Below are 22,492 nucleotides of genomic sequence, written 5' to 3'. Positions count from 1 at the left end.
AAGTCCCCTAGGAGTTTATTCCTTTGTGTCTCTTAAAGCGAGGCTTTCAGGATAGACATAATCAGAGAGATACAGTATAGTGGACGACGAGCAGAGGGTGTTTTTAAGCCCCTTTTGCTTCAAATGGTCATTTGCCCTGAAAGCCCACTGTTACTGCCAAATCTCCTTAACTCCTGAAGCAAGATAATGACATTTTATTAAAGAGCAATTGCTAGATTATTAGCCACCGGGCTTAAAACACTGAAGTGTCATCATTCTCCTGCTTCCCTGGGCTCAGATCAACATGGTTTCAGCTGCTTCTGAGATGTGAAGTTCAAAGCAAGCAGTTCTCTCCATCTCTGCTCAGAATTAACCAATAAATTAGAATAACTAAGTGAGAAAGGGTTAGACAAAGGCAGTGTCAGAACTGGAGGCCAGGGCCTGGGTCATTTTGAATATGAAACGAAGCATGGTTTATGTTTTGTATTTTATAGGTTTTAAAACAAAGCTAAAGTATAGCATTAAGGATCAAGGTCAGGGTGTTATCTTTTGTGGGGTGAAAGGGGTACAGGTGGCGAGGTCACAGCTTATGCCAAAGACGTGGCCCCTCCTTTCTCCATAACATTTATTTTCCCGAGCTTCTGTCTAATTAATATAAGGCCTTGCTTGAGCACACTGCCCCTCATTGGGCCTGTCACTCGTTAATCAAGCGACCCTTCTAGCCTTGGGTAATGACCTTGAAAGAATATATCAGCCCATGATGGCGGAAGTGAGGAATTAAATTGTTTCTCTGAGTGCTTATGGTCATTGCTGACAATTTATATCTCACAGCTGCCCTGGGCTGGCCACACCGGCCATTGTGCCGCAATCATTTTCCTGGCCGGGAATGGATTGTGTGCCGGACAGGGACCAAGCTGGCCTCCTGTACATCTCCATCTTTATGTTATTTCCCCCCCACCCCCGCCTTCTTTTAATCACGTCTTTGTTTGAGAGGCAGGGATTGCACAAAGTTAAAAGCTTTGTCATTAAGGCCACCAGGAGCCAAAAGCATGGGGGAAGTTGTGTGTCTGGCTGTATGCTGCTTTGTCCCTGAGCACACTGCTGATGTAAGGCTGCAAAGGGAAGTGTCTTGAGAATTATGTTAGCACCAAACTCATAAGAGAAAAATTACTGGAAATATTAAAAAGCTGTAAAGGGTGTATTGTATACAAGTGATTAAGCCTGAACCCTTTCTAGGTCTTTTGAGGAGGTCAGGGAGATATTGGCTGCTGGTCCTGAGGGGGAGAGGCAAGGATAGGGACTTGCATCCTTTTACCTTTTATGGTGGTGTATTTAGAAATAGTGGTGTCTTGGGGTGTGTTGGCGTGCAGCTCAAAATCATACCCTTGTACCAAGATAAATGTTATCTGTACCTGAAATTAAGCCTTATACATCCCCTCAGAATCTGGGCACCCCCTTTTCTTTTTCTGTTTCTTCTTCAAGAAACTAAATAAGTGACTCTTAAGAGCTCTTTTCCCATGAGAAGGTCTTTTTCATTGTTTTACTACACCACCAGTTGGGTATCCAAAAGGACTGAGAGGAAGATTTTTCCCATTAGTTAATAAAATTCAGCAAATAAATAGTATACCTTTGCATAGCTCAAGCTACAATGACTAGATTTTGTGTGAGAAACTTTATAAATACAATGGCACAGCTTTGATTTGTCCTGAGTTTTTTCTTGTATAAAGATGTTTACTAGTTATCACTAAATGTATGTGCTAAAACTTCAAAGAAGAGAAATCAGCAGCAGGGACCTCCAGAGGTGGGGAGAGAGTTAAGTGTTTGTAAAAGCTAAATTGTGATTCCTTCCTTTCACTAGCTCCTGGCTTGGCGCCTGGGTCTGTTTATCGTTATTGGACAATGCCTTCCATACACGGGAAAAATTCTTTTTCCTGGGGTCTATGTGGTCTGAGAGCTTCTACAGGTCACAGCTCACTCTCAAACTTGGGGAGGGTCCTTATGTGACCTTATTATATAGAGTGGTTGGCAGAAGGGGGGGCGAAGAGGAGAGCTCCTGTCTAATTGCTCAAGCACACTGGCCCTCTGTGAAATAGGACACATATTCATTCTGCCCTCAGCCCATCTGAAGAAAGACTGTGTACAAATGCGGAAAAGGAAGACTTCTGACAACACACGTGCGAATAAAGGCAGGTTAATAGAATGCAAGCTGACCACACACATGCTGATCCTAACAAGAGTCATATTAAGATGTTTGCCCTTTAAGAGGGGAGCTCATGGAAGGCAAAGGCTGCATCATTTTTTTTTTTTTAATGCTGATTTTTTTAAAAAATTTATTTATTTATGGCTGTGTTGGGTCTTCGTTTCTGTGCGAGGGCTTTCTCTAGTTGTGGCAAGCGGGGGCCGCTCTTCATCGCGGTGCGTGGGCCTCTCAGTATCACGAAGGCTGCATCATTTTTATCTTGGGATTCTTTACCACAACAAGTAGTGGCTTACAAATCTAAGCACCAAAGAAGAAAGAAAAAGATTTATTAAGTGACGGGATTAATCCATCCAGCCCATGATCAAAACATGTGAGTCAAGCTGGTTCTTCAGCTCTTAGGGAAACGGGACAAAACTAACTGCCATGGAAGTGATTCTTACCCCTCTGTCTCCCTGTTTTCATTACACGCATATATGCTAATGGAAAGGGCTCAAAACTGAAAGTCAGATGCTTCACTCCCATCCTGATGCCACCACTCACTCAAGCATCAACTTTGCAAGAGGCATCCCTTCTCTGGGGGCATCAGAGTATAAATCTTAAATGAAGGGGTTGGACTTGCTCATCTCTGTGGTTCTTCCCAGCATGACATTTCTGTAATTCTAGAGGACCGCTATCACTTTGTGTGAGAGAAAGCTAAGTCATAGGAACAGAATGTGTTTATGTAAAAAAAGAAAAACATGATCAGGGTTGCCTGTGTGCCTTGGACATGGTAGGTGCCCGTAATGTGGCTGGAATTGGTTTGTGGAAGGAATTAGATAACAGATAAAAACCCACGTAATTCAAATCCAAGTTCACACTCAGCCTTCTGTCCTGGCCTCGCTCAGACATTCATGTCAACTGCTCACCATGGCTCCTGGCATAAGCAGAACTTCCAGGATGTCGGTTTTCTAACATGTGATTCTAGTGATACTGTTTACCTGAAGAGTCTACAACCTGAAATGATGGAGATTGTGAACGTTTCCTTTGCTCTTTTACCTAAGTTCTCAAACTCAATCCATCTTCCCCTTTTGTAGTATCCATGAGTTGGGTAGACATTTATTTAACCATCTATGCTTCTGTATTTTCAATAACAGAGGTCTTAATTGCTCCATCTAAATATTATAGGTTTGTGTGCTTGTTTTGATAAAGGGTAGAGTTTCTTCAGGACAGGAATGTTTTCTTTGTGAGGAACATGTAAGAGGCAAGGCAAAGTCAAGGAGAAGAAACTTTGGAAGGGGTGAAAGAGAGAACTTCATCCATCTCCTGTCTTATTTTCTTTGTCATCCCTTCCTTCAGAATATACACATGAAAAAAACTGAGTTTTCTTCCCCCCGCCCCCCAGCACCACATAAATTGCAGTGAAACATGCCAAGCGTCGAGGGCGAGTGGCCACATGCAAGGCTGATGATGCCATCTGGGAGTGTGAGAAGATGCCGTGGGTGTGGAGCGTGAAGTGTGTCCCTGAACTCTGCCTGTGGGACAGGGCCACATCTCACTGGGAAGACAGCACCAACCCTGCCCCTGAGGTGGTACCTCAGATGCCGTTAGCAGAGTGTGCACATCCAGAGAGGGCGCATGTGGTCACAAGTTCAGAAACCACTAGCGTTAGTGCTTAAATCTGAGTGGTAAGAGATCTCATTGTACCGTGCAGGTACTATGTTCTTTGCTAAATAGCTTTCAGGTGTCTTTGTTTGTTTAGGCTTAAATTTTTGTTGTCCAACTTGTCAATATTCCCAAATCATTTCACAGGAAGTCATGTATATTTGTTATGCTCAAAAACAATGAACGTTCATACTCTGATACTGAACTTTGTTGATTGAATGATCATGAATTCTTCTTCCTGTATTCAGTAAGTGCAGACCTATATAACTGACAGTCAGAACTTCTGTGAATCATTGGATAACCAAGGCTTCCATGCAAACTTGCTGTAATTTTAGCCAAAGGGAAAGGAACTTGGCATTTTCATCAAGCCTTGTGAAATCTTTATTACGGGAAAAATACTACCATGGCAGACCCAAGATTCTAAGTGTGAGTTCACCTTTTTGAGCAGGATCCCAACTAATAGGAAAACCTTTGTTTAGAGTTTTCCCAGATTTCTCCCTTTGTCTACTTTTACTACATTTTCTCACAGTGGCTTCCATGAGAGTCACCAGAGGAGAGAGGAGTGATGTGGGGGCTTGGAATAGAACAAATATGGGGTTCAGTGTGAGCCAGAGATATCACTCCTCCCCCAACCTGTCTATAGGATCCATCTGTTCATTTAAGTAAAAGTTGACCAGTGCTGTTCTGATAGATTCAGAGTTAGGGACCCACTAACTTAGTGGAACAAATGATTATTACTATCATTAATGGCAGTTCACCTTCATCCAGCTTGGTTATGCACCAAACTCCATTCTAAACTCTTTACAACAACCCTTTAAGGTAGATACTAATTTTTGTATTTGATTGATGAGATTCCTCAAGTAGAAAGTGACAGAGCCACTCTAGCATCTGCTCTCTAATCTATATGGTACACAACCAACCAACCAACAAGGAGACCTAATTTAGGTTTGATCATTGAAGGCTGAGATTCCCTAACTGCTTTGAAAAGCAGGGAGCTATTTGGGATGTGTTTGTTTTATTTCATTATCATCTTATGAAGTGCTATATCTGGTAGTAATCTGAAATTTTTAAGGGTTTAAAAATTATTTTGTGTATTGTATTTTGTGATAGTTTTTCTGGTCCCTTTAACCTTAATACGGAGTCTGTTACCTCCCACGTATTATCAGTACCACTCCAGTATACAGTCTCTGTCTTTCTCTTCCCTGTACTATTTTATGGACTCTTCTATGGCAGAATCTATGTCTCTATAGGCATTGTTAACTTTTTCAGGGTAAATAGTATATGCTAAATAAATATTTGTTAAACTGAACTGATTTTGTCTAAATTTGCACTTCACTCCATAGATGACCCAGTTTATTCCTCCAGTAAACACCAGTTTCACTTCTACTTCATACACTTGCTAGACATCAGATGTTTGTGGAAGGAATGAATGGAGACAGTAAACTTCCAGAGCAGAAGGGGCTGGAAGGTGAGGGAGCTGGGTGGGCACCTTGAAAGGCTGCTCACCTGCTCTTCTAAACCCAAAGAAAGAAGAAAACCAATATTTATGAGCTGAAATTTACCAAAACCACTATTTTACAAGATATTTTCCAAAAATCTGTCTCCTGAAGTGAAAGCCCATGGTCACTCTTTGCTTAACAAATGAATTTAGAAAAATTTCAGACAGGTTTGTTCAGTTATGTCTTTATAATTTTAGTTTTCATCCTAGATAAAGACAAAAGATTATATAATTCCAACTCTAATTCATAGAATATGGGGCAATTTATGGAAAGTTTCAGAAAAATGGAACTTTGGGGATTAGACATAATCATAAAATGTAATAATTGTTGAAAGACACAATAATATTCCATTAATCTTTTTAAAAGTGGGATTTGAAGCAGCACTTTTAAAAAAGACTTTATTTTTTAGAGCAATTTTTACAGTAAAATTGAAAGGAAGTTACAAAATTTTTCCATATGCTCCTTGTCCCCACATAGGCACAGCCTCCCCAGTTATCAACATCACTCACCAGGTAGGACATTTTTTAATCAAGGATGAACCTACATGGACACATAATAATCACACAAAGTTCATAGTTTACCTAAGGGTTCACTCTTGGTGTGGTACATTCAGTGGGTTTGGACACATGTATAATGACATTTATCCATCATTATAATATTATACAGAGTACTTTTACTGCTCTATAAATCTTCTGTGTTCTGCTTATTTATCTCTGGCCCCCTCCCCTGGCCACAGCTGATCTTTTTACTGTCTCCATAGGTTTGCCTTTTCCAGAATGTGATGTAGTTGGAATCACACAGAATGTAGATTTTCAGATTGATTTTTTTCACTTAATAATATGCATCTAAGGTTCCTCAGTGTCTTTTCATGGCTTGATAACTTGTTTCTTTTTAGTGCTAAATAATATTTCATTGTCTGGATGTACCAGTTTATTTAGCCATTCATCTACTGAAGGACATTTTGGTAGTTTCCAAGTTTTTGCAATTATGAATCAGGCTGCTGTAAACATCCATGTATAGGTTTTTGTGTGAACATAAGTTTCCAGCTCATCTGGATAAACACAAAGGAGTGGGATTGCTGGGTCATATGGTAAGAATATGTTTTGTTTTGTAAGCAAACACCAAATTGTCTTCCAAGGTGACCATACCATCTGTAGTCTCACCAGCCATGAATTAGATTTCCTGTTGCTCCACTTCCTTGACAGCATTTGGTGTTATCAGTGTTCTGGATTTTGGCCATTCTAATAGGTGTGTAACGGCCTTGCATTGTTTTTATTTAAATTTCCCTGATGACATAAGATGTGGAGCGTCTTTTCATATTCTTATTTGCCATCTGTATATATTCTTTCACGAGGTGTCTGTTGAGGTCTTTGGCCCATTTTTTAATCAAATTGTTTGTTGTCTTACTGTTGAGTTTTAAGAGTTCTTTGTATATTTTGGTTAGTAGTCCTTTATCAGATGTGTCTTTTCCAGATATTTTCTCCTGGTCTGTGGCTTGTCTTCTATAAAGCAGCACTTTTATAATAGGTTCCTTATCTAAGAGAAAATCTCACTCTTCCCTCCCAGACTTGAGTTTGTGAAAAAGTGTCTGGCATGAAATTAAATCAAGTATACAATGAGTCTATGTAAACCAACCCCAAATGGTGGCAGTTTCCATCCTTTCTTTTATCTTTAAATATGTAATTTGTGTGGTACCTAAAATACCATCATTTTACTTTCTAAAGAAAGGCATCAGGATTTTTTGTTTCACTCCAAGGCCACTCCTAATAAACCTGCTTCTTTTCCTAGAAGTTTTTGCTTTGAAAATGAAATAGCCTTAATTCCTAGTAGTCTGTGAGCAGTACTACTTAAATATCTGAGTATGGTTTATTACTCAAATCATTTGTTAGTGGCAAGTAACTCCTGGTACAAAAAGTAGACCTAGATGTAGGGATACCACCTCACCCTCCTCTAGAAGGAGGACAGGGAATTGTTGGGGCTGCTTTCTGAACCCCTCAACCACTAAAGTCCCTGGGAAGAGAGACCCTGGTGAAATGAGAACAACAAGAGTAGACAGGTGACAGGTGACCAGGAAGAAGTGGGGACAGAGAAAGGTGATCTCACTTGGAAGGTAGAAAAAGGTAAGGAAACAAATTTCAGTTGACCGAGATATGAGCTCAATGGTACATGATTTTGAAAGTAGGACACTTTATGAATGAGAATGAATAATAGGCCCAAAGAAGAGAGGAATGGAAAGGAGTTAAGAAGGAAGAAACAATTATTAAAAGAAAGGCAAGTAATAATTTCAAAATAAGTAAGATTTTAGAGAAATACAGAAAAATGGATTCAAGAAAGAGAAAATTTATAGAAAATCTTAAAAAGAGACTGATTAAATGTACATTTAATCTTAGATAAATGAAGAGGGAAAGAAGTGGGTCTATAAACCCAATTATAATAACCAATAATGAAGAAGTATCCTTTTTTCCAATGGAAACTTTTAATCTTCTAATTTACTGGTGGTTTGCCTGTTTGTCACAAATAATTGTTAGAGATACTGGAAAATTTTTTAGGCTTAAGATCAAGAAGGATGGGTCACTCTGAATCCTCTGGAATTCAGCAGATTGCCTCTTTTTTCCTAAGAGGTTGATGGGTTTGGAAATGTTTATACCTATCTGCTTACTTAAAAGAGACTTGGGAAATTCACATTTTTCATTAGCAGACAATGAACACCACTTAGTGCCTTTGAGACTTTACTGGACTTTGCACAATCCCCCTGCCTTTGTTGCTTTGCCTCTTTCATGCCACAAATCTTGTTGCTTTTTGCTCTGTGACATCATGGCCACTGTTCTCTTTAGCTGGGAAGACATGTTAACCTTTTAATGGCAAAGTGGTCACCAAGTGTGCATCCTATGCTTTTTCAAAGACCTCTTTGGACTCAGAAGTGAAGGCAGGCAATAGAGTTTTTCCCTAAAAAAACAGCTTAAGATTAATTTAGGTTAGACAGATGGAAATTTTTTTCACGTGGCAAAATCTGTTAGACATTCAAGTTTGTTATTGGAAGAGTTTGCTGTATCTCCCTCTGTGGAGGTCTTTAAAATTCTTGTCTCTGTGAAGTGATTGACTATATCTAACCCCAGAACTAACTGTCCCTCTCTGCTGAGGCTGGGGTCAGCACATCTCCCCTCGCTCCCCTGAATGGGAAGTTTACAGTGATTTCTCCTCACAGAAGATTAGGGACCTGTGGATAAGGTGACTTCTAAGAATCAATCATTTGGCAAAAGGTAACTGAACAAGGTAATAAAAAAGGAATGAATGGGGAAGTATCACAAGTAAATCCTAGAAGTATACTTCTTTCTTCAGAGAAATAAGAACCAACCACATGAAAAAGTAAATAGCATTTATAAACAATGTATGCTGAGTCTTAGATCAGTACTTTATATAGTCAATCGAAAGATGATCTCAGTGACTAGAAATGATCAGTGTAGCAGACAGTCTAAGTGGCCTGCCCATATACCTTAAGCCATGCTATCCGATAACAGCAACCACTGGCCACATGTGGCTGTTAAGCACATGAAATGTGGCTGGTTCTCACTGAGATATGCTCTACGTATAAAATGCATGCCAGCTTTCAAATAGTTATTACAAAAACATGTAAAATATCTCAGTAAATTGTTTATGTTAATTGCATGTTGAAATGATAATATTTGGGGTAATAGGTTGAATAAAAATATATTATTGAAGTTAATTTTACCTGTTTCTTTTGACCTTTTAAAATGTGGCTACTAGAAAACTTAAAATTTACATATGCAGTCTGCATTTGGGATTCACATTACATTTCTATTGGACAGTACTGCTTAAACCTAAAGCATTTCAGGATCTACATCTCTGTACTGAGGGCTTCTTCTGCAGTTGTGATAGATGGAAGTAATTAGGAATTATCATTCTTCCTCCTCTGTAGTGGTCCTCAACCAGTAACTTTTAGGAGTTGTATAAATACCCCAGCTCCTTTACCTCACTGGTAAGATAGGTCTAAGGTGTATGTTTTGTACCATTTGCAGTATTTTTCCCACAGTTGTCGACTCCCTTGCTGACTTTCCTTGTTCTTCTCAAATAAACCATATACCCTTAGATTTCTTATCTCACGTACTAAGATAACTAACCTAAACTCATGCAGTCGGGAGAAGGCTGTAGAGTTAGACGTGGCATTTGAAAGGTGGATGAGATTTGCTAAAAATAGATGAGAAGGAACATTCATCTGTACATTTGTTCACCCATGAATTTTACTGATGAATGTAAAGACAGACATTGTGAAGGCAGAGATGGCCATGCCTGTTAGAGGAGCATGAGATGATAAGTATTTTTAGAGCAGAGGAGATGAGTGAGGGACAGAGGTAGGCAAATACTGATGGTCTCAATTGCTTTGGAATCTTACAGGCCACAGGGAGCTTCTTATTGAAGGTGTTAGACGTTGGAATGACATAGTCACCACAGAGCTTTAGGGGGTGTTACTTTCACGAAAATATGGGGATGATATGAAGGGAAACTGAAAGAAAGCAGCCCAAGTCAGCTTGTTAAGTTTGTTGTGAGATGATGAAGATCTCAACTGGAATGCTAGCACACAGAATTGAAAGGAATAATTACCTTAAATGAGTGTGGTGTTGTAGAGTTTATCAAGCATTTTCCTGTGCTGGATCTCATTTTATCCACTATCAACCCAGTGAAGTAAACAAATGCAGAAAAGCAGTGTGACGAAAGCTGTGACAGGGCTCCGTGCGTTACTGGAAAGGAATGTATCAGAGACGAACGCCAAGGTGGGGAAGATAGTGATATCAGTGCTCTGTCCATCTGTCCATCCACTCAAATCATTCAACACGAGTTTACTGAGCACCTCCTGTGTGCCAGACTCTGCTCTGGGCCTTGGGAATAGAGTTGTGAGCAAATCAGACAAAGCCCCTTGCCCCATTAGAGTTCACATGATGAAAATCAGGGGTAGTGGAGGAAGGAGAAATTGTTTTGGGGAGAAGGTGATGGTTTTATTTTTGGATATATTGGCTCCAAGGTACAATTTTCAAATGAAAACGCCTAGTGGTCTACAGGTGCTTCGAACAGAGAAACTACTGAGCTGGAGGTATGCTGAACATTACCTGCAAAGAGGTGGCATTTGAAATTTCTAATCACTACCCTATGGCAGCTATGTGTCATGTGTTAGAACATTCAAACACTGAAATTTGCATGCAGTATAAAGAGAATACACTTTGGGTACTTGAATATTTTTTTGCATGTGTGTGAGTGTGTGTATCTCTTGTGTATTGTCGGTTATCTATGCATTTGTGTACACACACAGATACACACACACACATTTTCCTTTCTAAACATGCAGTTCTGTGGACCTCAGCCCTGATTACAAAGGAGACCATGCTGCATAGCTTCCTCTGTACAGCCTCAGCTACACAAGGTGATTTAATGCTGTTATCTTCTCTAGCAGTGATTGTACCTAGTATTAGGGTTTTGTGTGACTTGCTTAACGTTTCAAAATGTGTTCATATAGGTCGTGGCATTGTATTCTTGAAAGACCCCACGGGTCAGTGTTTAACGATGATTGTGAAGAGTTCGCAATAGAGGTGCTGACATGTTTTCTCCTGCTTTCTGTCTTTGAATGTAAATTTATATCATCAGGATTACTTAGCTCCAGGTTATATCCCATGAATGGCAAATGACCACTGGAAACAGTGTGTTTGCATTTGCACAGAGAATGCAGTATTTTGACTGACTCTACATCATCTTCCAGATGGGCTTGTTTGACTGATTTAGCCCATCAGTCCAGCCACACAATCATTCCGTTTAAACAGCTGGTCAGATGATCAAAATAGTTAGACATAGATACAGCTCAAAGAAATGTCTCCCATGTAGAGTCCCAGATTCCTCCATGACAGATTTTAAATGGTCCCAGATTCCCCTAGCCATAAATCATTTCAAGGGATTATTTTCCAGTGTCTTCTCCGTTACATACTTCTAAAGAAACTATATCCTCAGATTCTCATATTTGTTCTCACTGTACTCACTCTCTCCTCCACCCTCCCCTCCCCTGCCTTCTCCTCCCCTCTCTTCTCCTCTCCCTTCCTTTGGCCTCTCCATCCTAGTTTAGCCCTATCTTATTGGCTTCAGACGTCCACTTCATCTTTGTTACCCAGGAATCTCTTTACATATTTGACTGGGTTATCATTAGCCAGTACATTCTGTTCCAATTTAATGTGCTTTGTCCTGTACATCCCAGAGCACACAGAATTGGTAATTGGCAGCCTGGGAAGCTTAACAAAAAGACGACAGGACTTGCCAAGCCTCAATTGTGCTGCCCTTCTACATACACAAATCCGATTTAGGTCAATGAAATTTATGTAGATAAAGGTGTGGAAAGGGGGCCTTCAGAAAGCAGATTTCCTGGCCCGTATCAGATTCGAAGCCTTCTGGGAAGCAGCATGGAAAAGCCTCTGGAAACACTTGGGATACATACTTTGCAATGAATGTGCTAGAGTTCTCTTTATTTTTCTTTCTTTATTTTTTCAAAACACGAGTCCTTTTGGCTTATGAGAAAAAAAAGGAAACTGAAATACAATATCAAGATGGTAAAGATGACTAAGACCAACTCAATTGTCATCATATTTTGTCCATCATCACATGTGTGGGGGAGAGAGAGAGAGGAAAGGGAGGGAGAGGAAGGCAGAGACAGCAACCTTCCTAAGACAGATCAGGAACATTGGCAGTTCAGCTCAGCTCATTCATTCGCTCATAACAATTTGATCAAGCCCAGTGGCCCACCCTCACCAACCTTTCATCTCTGACCTCCAGGCAAGGATAAGAGTGGCATCCAGTACTTAGGCAGAAGGTAGTCTTAGGTCCGGGAGACCTTGGTAACTAAGGCAGATAGATGTTCAGCTTCTTTGAGCTTCATTTCATCACTTGCAAAACAGCGACAATCACACCTGTCTCACAGGGTTATTGATGATTAAATGAGATGACAGGTGCAAAGTTTGCTCTTAACCAATGTTGCTAGTATCCTTAGTGGAAGTATAGAATAATAATAATAAAAATAATATTTCAGGATATTCAATTCATGTATAAAATGGTAATTGGTAATAGTAGGACATCATTCATTGTGAAGAATAAATTTGAAAATAAGCATAAAAGGCTTAGCATGGTATTTGGCCCATCACATACCATCAACAGATGGTAGTCAGTTCTAGTAGTAATAGTAGTCACTTACCAAATACAGATTCATCCTTTGTTATGGGTAAAATATCACTTCCTCTGTGAAACCTTCCCTTCCAAGTCAGCCTGTCCTGACTCTGCAGAAGCTGGCATGTCTGAGGGTAGAAAATGGCTGATAATCCGCCGGGTGGATCCTCCTGCTTATTCATTGCCTCCCCTTTGGTGGGCATGAGCGTAAGATGCACATGCTGTGTGCTCCCCCTCATGGGTAGATCTGTATGCTCCTTTCTTAAATCTCCGTGTTTTCAGTATTCCAATCTTGCTCCTTCCAAGCTCCTGACTAACCAGGGTTTTGCCACTGCTCACGAGTCTTTGTATATCTTCTCTCAGACATTTCAAGTTCACCCCAAATCGATGACCAGGTGTGCTACTCCGGGCTCTGCCTTATGAGAGAATGACCCATCACGACTGTCTTGTGGGCCTCCCTCTGATAGTGAGGCTCTCAGATCATCTACAGTGCACACCAACATACTGTGCCAGTGTCTCTATGAACCAATCCCAAGGTCTTTCCTCCTCCATCAGCTGGTCATAGGGGAATCCCCCTACCGTGAGGCAAATGGTGTGGGTTGAAGGTGGTGTCAGGGCAACAGACTTCGTTGACATGGGGACCTCGGCCACCTGTTCATGTAACTCTGGGCCTTCCCAGTCCTGATCCTGAATATACCTACCAATTCCATTGTATGATGGAACATACAATGCCTGTCCAACCTTATGACTCTGTGAACCTATTAATAGCCAGCTCATGAAGGGCAGCTCCAGTCACATAGTGACTTAGAGTCCCATCATCAGACTCTCAGACACTACTAGGGCTCAGTTGCACACCAGGGAGTGCTTTTTAAAGAGCTGTCCATCTACCTTACCCAGCAGGACAACATGATTTTTAGGCATCTTCACCGATCTCTGATGGCCAGCTCAACTTTGCTGCCCGTTACAATAATTATCACCAGCCTGCCTTGAATGGTTAAGTACCACTTTCTGACCTCTGAATCCTTCATACTCATTGACTTGGAGAACTCTGTTCTATGATGGCATTTCCTTTTGTCCATCCTGACCTATAGAGGACCGCCACCAATGAGAGATGTCAGTGCCCATCTCACTAGTGTATTCCTTCCTGATTCAGTGAAGCGAGTGTTCTCTGGGCTTCCCAGGCAACATAGTCAAGTAGTGGGTTCTGAAGTCTTAGATAATAAATCTATTCTAACATTACTACCTCTTGACCCTACTGACCCTTTCCCAAATATACTGTCAAGGCAGCCGTACTTCTCTACTCCATTTTCTATGGGCCATGACCATTCCCAAGCTTTTAGGAACTAACCCCAGCAAGTAGTGACTGGCTCCAGGTATCTTCACCAGATCATGATAGAGTCTTCTTATTTCATTAAATTCTTCTCTTCTCTGCTTTATTTTCCAACCCTCCTGTTCCAACATCCTTCAGATCCATTGTCATGAATGTTCCATATTCCACTATATTTGCCATGTCCTACTGTTCCTTCAGTGTGTAAGCTGTTTCATCCTGGAACAGGTACTTTATTTCCCCACTTGAGTCCTCCTGAGATCTATACCTGGTCGTCAGGCTGTAGGCAGTGAGGGGTGGTGAGACTGAATCTTGAGGACCAGAAGCATGATCTTAAAAAGAAGCTGCCTCAGGTGAGATCTTTGCAGGTGAGTCTAGGTGAGGGGAGACTGCTGTCTTCCAGCAAAGGGGATGGGGCTGCCTCTGCCAACCTGAGAGCTTCAGGAGAGTCCAGCAATTCAAGGTTCTTAGGGTCATCCACCAGAATTACTGCACTTCAGGTTTCAAGGTTCAACTCTTTTTCTATCAGAGTCCTGATTTTGGCATAGGAGAGCTGTCGAGTCTATGTATTTAATCTCCTTTGTAGTTCTTCTATCCTCAAAATGTTATCTTTGACCTGATTTTCAGCTTGGTCTGCCATGTGACCGCCATGTAAGATGAGGGTGTTGAAGTGCTGCCATAGAGACCCCTGGGTTTCACAGCTGCCCTGGATTGATAGTTGTTTAACCTGAGTTTATCTTTTTTTTTTTTTTTTGAAGGTTTCCAAAACAGTTAACGAAAGTCAAACTCCATAATATTTGTAACAACCATTTCCCAAGGCCATGCAAATGTCACTGGTACCACCCAACCTCATGGCTTGCCTTCTGCTTGCCCTCCCGCCAATATAACACAGGTGAGAATATCAGCAGTTGTGATGCTACTACATGTCAGTGTTATCACCACTCCTCATAACAACTGCATCAGCCTGGGTTCCCCAGAAAGAAGACCAGGAGGGTTATTTGAAAGCGACCTGAAGGAGTCGAAATAAGTGGACTGTAGGAAAGATACATGGAATATGGGAAAGCCAGTATAAGGCGATTGTCAAGTTGGCCACTGCTAGAAGCAATGGGTGCTTAATCCCACCTGGAGCTTCTGAGGAATTTTTTGAGATGAGTCTCAGAGTTGTCTACCTGAGTTATAAAAGGAAGAAGAAACTTTCCATTAACTTCCATCCTCAGTTGGCCAATTTTGAGGTGTCCATACCTGAATGTTGAGTAAGCTCCTACAGGTATCTCATTTTACAATATCAGGGAAACATAAGGCAAAAACCAAAGTTATGACACACCTCCCAAGGCAAAGTGCTGGTCAAAGATGTTTGTGCATAACTGGGCATTACACTAATTGATGGAATAGATGGTGGCAGAGAAGATGTGAAGTGGTGCATGTGAGTTGCCCTGTACAAAATCCCACTGAGGTCTACCTGTAAGGGCCTTCCCAAACTCTCAGGTATTGACTGAGGGAGAAGTTGGCCAAGGTAAGTGCACTGGGTCCTGAATTTGCTCCTAGAGGAAGAGGTGAGGTCATCCTGATTTCTCTCCCTGATAAAGAGAAATCTGAGTTGCCATCTACATTTGCTCAGCATGGCTACTGCCCAACTCCATGGGCTGCCATTCACATCATCATAATGCAAATTGCTCCCCTGGGAGTTGCCCAGTACATCACCTGCACAGCAGTACCTGGTGACTCTGGGTGATTTTCCTAATTTCAGAGTAAATCATCCAAAGGGAGCAAAACAGAGTCTCCAACCTTCAGATTTAGTTGGGCCCCAGATAAACAGAAGCCCATATGATTGATGTTATAATTGTGGTCTATGTGAAACACTATGGGAAGACAGAATACAAGTGATGAATTACGTGGCATTCAGGTTGGGGCATTCATTCACCACAAATTTATTAACCATTTACTTGTCTAGCTGCTGGGGATGTAGTGGCAAACACAACAAACACAATCCTTATTCTCATGGAGCTTATGCTCTAGTGGAGGAAAACAGATAATGAACAAACAAATAAGGAACATGTCAGACAGTGCTAAATGCTATGAGAAGAATTAAAATAGGACTAACTGACAGCAAGTGGCTAGTGACTTTAGAATTGTTGATCAAGAATGTCTTCTTAGAAAAGGTGATATTAGAACCAATATCAGAATGGCAAGAAGGAACCAGCTATATGAAGCTCATAGATAACAGCGCTCCAGGGAGTGGGGTCAACTAGCACAAAGATGTCTAAGAAATGCATTGGGCACACTTGAGAAAGGGAAAGAAAGCAAGACTGTCTAGACCGAGGTGGGAGTGGAAAGAAATGAAGTGGGAGAGGTAGTCAGAGCCCAGAGCATGCAGGACTATGCAGGGCGACTCCTACTTTAAATGGGTGTTGTAAAGACTGGCTGCTGGGATCTTCCCTAGCGGTCCAGTGGTTAGTTAAGACTCTGCACTTCCACTGCAGGGGGCACGGGTTCAATCCCTGGTCGGGGAGCTATCATGCCGTTTACAAAACCAGAGGAATCTAGTTTTTAATGGATACGTAGGTGTTCTTCAGCTAGGGGAGGAGGAAGGGCATTTTAAAAAGAAGGGACAGAATTGACAAAGCCTAAATATGAAAACACTCCATTCTCGTAGCTACCATTGTGACCAACTTGTACCCATGAGAATCAAGGTCAAGGGCAAAGTAGCTATGCCAGAGAAGAGACCTTGAAAATGTCTAATTAATTCTTGTCAGCTGTATGTGAGCATGTATTTCTCCATGAGACTGCACTTGGAATTGATTTGACACATTGGCACTGTCCGTCAAAGAGTCGAAAAGGCGCCTTGAGTGTTCGTATTTAAGCCTTTGCACATTTGGCACTGGGGTATCTTTTCCCCAGATTTATTCAAAAGACATCACAGACTTTCAGCCCGCTTCGTATTTTGGGAGAAGCGTCCAAGACACACAGCCTCCTTTGACAAAGGAGGAGAGAGACACACTGCTTCTATTTTTGCCATTTAAGGCCTAAGTCTCACTAAGCCACAGTTTTCATTCATGTCCAGACAATAAGGTACCATTGCATCTGTATCTTTCCAGTGTGTACTATATTCTTTCCGGACTGTGTTTTGCCTGTTTTCGATGATGACTTTTTGGACGATGGAGAATAAATTGAGTATGATTCAAGGTTGTCCAAAGTTCAGCTCACACTGTTTCCCTTAACTGGTTCCATGTGATAAAATGAAAGCTTTGCTTTTACGCTTTGCTCTGCCTAACTCACATATGTGTAATGACAGTCCTGAGGAGCTGCGTGTCTATGTTTGATGTGTAATACCCTTTCACCTGCGTGGAGTAGTCTGCAGTACTTTACTCAGGTCTTTTTCCCTGGAACGTGCTTCCCCTCCCCCCCTTTTAAAGATGTTTGAAGAAGAACAAAAAATAGCCCTCACTAACTGATCTAACTTCTCTCCATAAAATGTAGACATTTACTCCAAAGCACTTAGAATTAAACTAAACCTTAATGTTTCCACATGGCCTATTCTTACCCATTTCACAGATGGAAGACTTGAGGCCTAGGCAAAATAATTCAGCATATTAGAGGCAGAATGAGTTTACTAACCCCTCTGCGAGCCTTGATAAGATATCCTTAGAGTGCCATGTGGATTGTGATGGGTCTGGTTAGCTAATAGTATCCATGGGCATTCGGGGAAAGTCACTCTATATCAAAAACCAAATTATCATCTTTAAGCATTTGCAGAAGGACTGCATATGTTACCCTTGCCTCCCTGCCTTGGTCCTAACATTTGTTGAGCATCTATTATGTCCAAGTACTAATCTAATCACAAGCTTTTTAAGCTCATTGTAATTATTCCATTTTAATGTTGGGGCTGAGGATTAGACAGGTTAGAAACTTGCCTGTAGTCTCACAAGTAGAAAGTAGCAGAGCTGAATTTCATGCTTATCCTCTGCCACTGAATCTATTCCTCTTTCTAGTGTGTCTGATGCTAGGGTATGCAATGGACTGACTGGTTTGAAAAGTTCTAGGAGTCGCTGCAGGGTGAGAGGTATTTTGTATTGAACTGAAAGGAATATGACCTTCGGCCCATAAACCTGGGCTCTGTTGTGTGTACAGTAGGCACTACCATTCTGGACCCTCTAGCCACTTTCTTTTTCTATTTTATTCCCCTACCCTCTTTACCGATACAATTTCACTCTTTTCCCCTAAAAAGGAAACACCCAAATCGGGTTGCCCATCTAAAGGGAAAAAAAGCTGTAGGCCGATATTAGAACAGAAGGTTTGCTGAAAGTGAGAAGGGTGTTGAATCTGTCTCAAGAGTGTGGATATAAAACTGGAGAACCTAGATGCGAAGGGAGAAGTGCTCCACGTGTAGGTCCGTAGAAGAGGCCAGGTCAGAACCCTTTAGGAAATGCTGAGTAGTCCACGTGGCACAGTTTAGAATGGATTTCTGGACACAAAATGCATATTATCGCCTTGGTTCAGCCAAGAAGAGGGCTCTCTGAGGCCGCATGCATATTAAAGTGTGTAATCTTGCCGTTACTATGGGGAAGTGATTTACAGGATCATACAACCCGCTGCCTCCTATCATCTGCTGGGACCCTGTGGTTGCCGTGGCTGCACGTGGGGACTCAGCTACCGAGTTAATGTCACCTACTGTGTAAAATTGCACCTCAGCAGAAGGAGAAGGCTGATTGGTCTTGGTCAGGGCTGCATGTGGTGAAGGCTTAACTAGGAGAAAAGTCATCTGAACCCCCGTGGCTTCCAGTGAGGGGGGTGTCGGAGCCAGGCCTGACACAGAGACCTGCTTTGGTGTCATAGCGTAAGATAATTCTGGCAAAGATGCATGGACATTCTGTTAGCGGGTCTGTGTTAAACTTCAGAGCATTTCCTTGAGACTCTATGTGAACCTAAGAATGTGAGTATTCGACAGGAGAAGGGAATCTGGAGACCAACTCTACACGTCCATAATATGTTATTTATTTTACGGGAACAGAGTTAGGAGGGTGTGGGGTGTGTAGAGAGAGGTGAGACATAAAATAGGAGAGAACTTGTCCAGTAGATTTCTCAGGCATCCCTAAATATATGGGACAGGTCCAGGCAAAGTGGCACCTTGGGGGTTTTGCAACGAGTAGTTTTTCACAGAAAGATAGATAAACTTACTATTAAAAGTCTTGGCATCTCAGATCAAATCAGACCCCCTTGCTTAGAAGGTTCTCCGCAAGATCTAGTCTATAACAACACAGCTGTTGACCTGAAGCAAATCCTTGATCCACTGGGGTTTCTAGTGTTTTCATCTGCAAAATGATGAAGTTTGAATGAGATGAAATTCAAGACCCCTGCCTCCCTGACCCCCATCCTGTCATAATGCAAGCCCCTCAGTTTCCATATCCCGCATACACTGTCCCACTGTCCAGCAGGGTGCCTGACACATAGTAGGAACTCAGAAAACATTGAATGGAAGAGGAAACCTCTAGCAGCAGAGTTCCAGTCAATCCTTGTGCATCCAAAGGGGAAGATTCTTCTCCAATGAGTGCATTAGTGTTAATGCAGCCGTGCTCCTTGGTTCTGCTCTGCCGTTCCTCAAGTTTTCCATCGTGGGAACAGTGGCAGTACATTTAAAGGCAGGCAGGAGAGTCTCACAGTGTCAGCTGCTGGGGGTAAAGTGGAAACAAAATCTAGGATTTAGAGATGACCAGGTGCAGCTACTAAGCCTTACAGCCTGAACAAGAAGTGAAGCTTCAAGGATCCTTTAGACTCACAGCCAAACAGACTGGACTGTCTCCATTCTTATCTTGACTTCTAGGGCTTCTGATTTTATTTACATGTATTTTTTTGCCTTTTATCCCCCTTCAGTGTGCTTCAGCTTTAGTTAATGCACAAGGGTGCCTAGGTAGTGAATGGGGTCCCTAGGAATAAGGAGATAGGTAGCCCCTTCACTTTGCAATCAAGCCAGATGTTAGAGTCCGTCACTGAAGGGGGGGTGAGGGAAGAAACCAGTCAAAGAGAAAGTGACTGAGTGGTCCATACCCTGCCTACCATAACTGATGTAAGCCTTCTTCAAGAAGTGAGACTTTTAAAAAAATGTATCTCCACTATCAGGTGGTGTACTGGCTGGCATCCTGCATTTAGACAGCAGAGCAGGGAGGATATACATATATATTTATATTTATTGTATTTTTTCAAGCACATTCATCTGAAAAGGCTTGGGTTGATTAATATTTTCCGCTGTCCGGTAACCATGGCAATAGGGTCAGCAGATATAATACTTAATTTAATCTTCCAGCTGCCTCAGTGTGCTTCACCAGTGTCCCGAATAATAGAAAGCCTTTTGCCTCTCTCTCTCTCTCTCCCCCCTCGTATATTATTATCTTTGCCAGTGGCTCCCTCACATGACCCAACAGGAATACAGGTTTTTTTTTTTCTCATTTCGTTTTGTATATGCACTTAAAATAAATTCCTATGTGATTCTGCCTCCCACCCGAGCCAGTTTCCCCTTCAACTCCCCAACCTCCCTCTTCCCCCTCCACCCCCCCACTCCCCCCGCCAACACTCCAGCAGCCAATCTCCACGGAATGACAGGAAACGTGGGAAGATCCTGATAGCTTTCATAGCGGCACCGTAAGGTTTATGAAACCCACTCCTCGGCCAAATGAACCCATGCGGACTCTCCTCCCCGCAGCAGGACCAGGTGATTGGCTGAGAGGGCCTTGCTGGTCCGATTCGCTCTCCAGGTGGGTTAAGTGCATTGCTTTGTCTTCATTTGGCCCATTTCCCTTGTGTCATATCTCTTTATTTTCTTTCTCTGTCCTTCCTCCTCCTTCCCTCTGATAATTATCTTTTTTTTTTTTTTTTAAGCTACCATGTTTTTGTACACATTCAGTATTTGGTTGGTTCTAGGAAAAAGGAGAAATTGGTTTTGAAACCTAGGTAGACTTTTGCGCAGGAGCAAATAAAGAAAAGGCAGTTTGGGGAGAATAAAGGGGTTGCGGTTTGAGATGGATATTTTTGTTTTTCCCGCTTTCCAAAAGGCTGATGTGAATTCTCTGATTTGAGTTCACTTGTTTCTGTCCTCCTTTGGTTTATCATTCTGCCACTGTTTATTCCACACCTATTAAAAGAAAACATTAAGATTAAAATAATACTTTCTTCCCAAAGCTGGGAGTGGGTGAGGGGAGATATTTAAAAAAGAGTGAGAGAGAGGGAAAAAAAGGAGAGAATTGGTTGGAATATGGTTTATAAGAAAGCTGTAACATTTTTCCATTTCTGTTTATTAATCAGACTTTTATCAATCCTTTCATTGACTCAGACAACAAGTATATTTTCCCATTTTTTGCACCCCCTCTACCTTTTGTTGTTGTTTTTAGAATAAAGAGCAATTTCCCGAGCAGAACAGTAATTTTTAAAAATGAAGAAATGAACAACTATCACCCTTATTTCTTCCTCTAAGGTGCATGAACCCCAGTTCATTCCTTCAGGAATTCTTATTTTCCTTTTTGGAAGAAACAGGTCAAAAATATCATTAAAAAAATGCCGATTGTGCATCCGTTGACTTTAGTCTGAAATTGGGCCAATTCTGTTGATTGCATTTCCCTAAATGGAGGAAACATCCCCCATCTTTCACTGATAACGTGTTTCATGTAAATATGCATTCAGTAACTCTGCTCTTCAAGGGCAACTCCCCATTCCTTTTTTCCCCACTCCCCCATTCAGGAAAGGGTTCATCCGGTTAAATCGTAACATGGCCTGTAATTGACACATTGGTAATGGGAAGTCACGCGAGTCGGGTTGGAGCCTGGAGGAGAATGGATGTGCGGCTGCCAATCTCTTGAAGTAGGTGACACTGTGGAGCCACCACCAGGAGTGGACATGTGCAGTCAGTGCCTTTTGCAGACAGGTCTCATGTTAAGCCACATGACGTATCTCAAGGAGGTACTGTACATGTGAACAGTTACGACTTGAAAGGAAGCCTGTGGTTGTCAATGTGTCCACGATCTCAGACATTCCCAGAGACAAAGCTACCTGTAGATTTACCCTGGGCTGCTAATGCTGTTTACCTAAGTGACCGTGACATACAGACCCTGGAACGTGAGGCATGCAGACAGCTAAGTACGGGTATAGAGAATAACACCTCTAGTTCATCACCATGGCTACCTCCCAGATGAAACTGTGAATATCCACAGGCCATGTTCCTGTGGTGTGAATGCTGACTCCCATTTAGGTGCGCATCATCTAGCTCCGATTAGAGCCTCTCCTGAGAAAGCAGGAAAGGGGGCCAACAGGTCTGAGTAAACAGGGCACAACGGGCTTGATCATCCCAGTCCGTGGAGCCACGTAGTGACGCATTATGAACACTGTTGGCCATCGTGTTGAACACTATTACGCTAGTGTATCAGGGAAGTGCTCTGGGGTTATAAGAAGCAAAGACGATCTGAGCTTACCTAAACTAAGAGAGTCCATTTTAATAATACTCAGAGAAATGAGAAGAAAAGGAAACCATTTCCTGAGCATGCACCTAAAGATCACAAAGAACTGGAACGTCACGTAGGGACATTCAGTAACTCTGGTGTTTAAACCCTCTGGTGGCTCAGCAGATCTAATATTCTTCATCTCATGGGGTTA

Source organism: Balaenoptera acutorostrata, chromosome 19 (assembly GCF_949987535.1).
Source record: "Balaenoptera acutorostrata chromosome 19, mBalAcu1.1, whole genome shotgun sequence".
NCBI classification, from domain to species: Eukaryota; Metazoa; Chordata; class Mammalia; order Artiodactyla; family Balaenopteridae; genus Balaenoptera; species Balaenoptera acutorostrata.
The sequence above is the reverse complement of the archived record's forward strand: the minus strand, read 5'-3'. Positions refer to the sequence as shown.